Here is a 2,277-nt window from a genome sequence, read left to right on the forward strand (position 1 = left end):
GTAGCATAAGAGTGGAACAATAGATGACATGGCTCAATCCATGAAGGAGGTTCATGAGCAAGTGAGACAAGCTCTCCAAGATACCTCCCAAAAAGTGAAGGCAAGAGTGGATGTTACAAAGAGAGATGTTTAGTTTTCCATAGGTGATTATATGATGGTTAATTTGAACAAGGAAAGGCTACAAAAGGGAGTTCCAAGCAAACTTCAGATGAGGAGAATAGGCCCTTGCAAAATCTTGGCTAAGTATGGGTCAAATGCTTATAAAGTTGATTTGCCTACCGATGTTTCTTTGTCTCCCATTTTCAATGTTGCAGATCTGATTGCTTTCAAAGGATAGCCACCTGAGGAGATTCAAAGAGTTTCAGATGTTTCCAAATCCCTTTCTGATCTATCTCTCCCTTCTCTTTCTTTTCCCCACGCAGAACAGGTTCTAGACTCCAGGATTCTGAAAAAGACAAGGAATCACACCTACATGGAGCATCTCATCAAATGGAAGGATCAACCTATCTCAGAGGCCACATGGATACCTGAAGCTGACTTTCAAAGAGTTTTCATACCTTCCTCTTTGCTTCCTCAAGGAGTCACATGACTTCTCTATTTTTGGGGGAGTATGGTGCAGGAGCACCTAGTTGAGTAAAACTCCCATTTTTGAGTATTTAATACTTTTATGTTTGTAATGTCTTGTGTTAGGTTGTTAATGTTTTTTTAGGTTGTTTTGTGTCATGTTTAGTGGTTTTGATCTCATTTTGGGCTCTAGAGATCAAGCTTTGCCTTTCAGGCCTTGAGTTGACAATTTTTGGCAAAAATGTGCAAAATTGCCAAAAAGGTCTTCTAATGCCTTCAAAAGCATTGAAACATGTTTTTTAGGTGTTTTTAAGCATGTCTACATTGTTTAGACAAGTTGACAAGGTTATATTGTCAAAAATGCCTCATTGAGCAAGAAAAGTTGTCATTTGGCTTGAAAAGTTGTCAAAAGTTGTCATTTTTGGGTTTTTCTTGCAAAATGTAGTTGGGAAAGCCTCCTGTCCATATTAGGTCTTGTTAAATACTTTGTCACACTATAAAAATACCTTCCTTTTCCTTGAACAAGGTTGGAAATTGTAATGACAAAGATTTGCTAATGAGAAAAGAACAAAAATCTGGTTTTTACCTTGTTTTTCCTTCCTTTTGAACAACAGTCCATACTATAGCTATGCAAATACATATTGTACCTTCTTGGAAGTGGAAATGTTGATATTATAAAGCTTCCCATGTAATTGTTTCATTGGTTTTTCATTTGCAAGGTGGTTGTGTAAAATAGTTTGCTTTCTCTGTAGTTGTTGTCCTGACAAGGATTTCGGGGTTTTAAAATGCATCAACTTGGTTGATCTAGGTCTGGGATCCCTCCAATGGATTTTTCCAAGTTTATTTGTTTGTATATAGTGTACTTGTATTTAATTTTTGTGCCAGAGAAGTGTTTTGAAGATGCATTTGAGTGAGAACTAGGCAAGTTGGAGCAACTCGGCTAGTTCATGGTTAAAACTCAAAATTTGCACCCAAAAATAATGGGAATGAGAAAAAAGAGTGTGGAAGAGGTGTGGTTATGTTCCCAAGGGAGTTGAGAGTCACCTTGGTGTATTTGAGTAGTTTGTACTTATTGGACATTTTCAGTTTGCGAACAAAACAGTGAGTTCACTGATTTTTATGAATTGTTTTGGTGTTGAATGTACCAAGTCTTTCAAGCACCCTTCAAGTTTTGGAAACTCTTCAAAAGCATGGCTACAGAGTCTTTTATGAATTTTTGTTGTTGTTACTCTCATTAAGTGTTTGGTGAGAAGTATTGATACTTCAAAATGCTATCCTAACAGTGAATTGACCATGACAGTGCATATGGCAGTCCTAATTCTTGTTTTTTTTAGTTGTATGCCACTTGTTTGGTTTAATGCTTGCAGGGGAGTAACAGAGGAAGGCATTGTTTGGTGTGGAAGAGGTCCTAAGGTAGTTTTAAGGTTTGGTTTGTGGAGTTGGGAAGTCTTTCCTATGTTCTTTGGCCTAAACCCTACCAAACCCTACATTTATGTATATAATGGAGGACAACGGCAAAATAACCCTGTCAAGGACCTAAACCACAAAAATCATTTAGCTTTGGCATTTGTATGGACATAAAAATTGACTTCCAAGGTGGAAGAGACCATCATTGAGAAGAATAAACAAAAGAGTGCCAATTAGGCCTCACGAGCCAGTGGCCTTTTGGGGTTGCATAACACACAATTGACAGTTTTTGCAAAAATGCTTAGA

The sequence above is a fragment of the Cryptomeria japonica genome, chromosome 7, assembly GCF_030272615.1.
Source record: "Cryptomeria japonica chromosome 7, Sugi_1.0, whole genome shotgun sequence".
Classification (NCBI taxonomy): domain Eukaryota; kingdom Viridiplantae; phylum Streptophyta; class Pinopsida; order Cupressales; family Cupressaceae; genus Cryptomeria; species Cryptomeria japonica.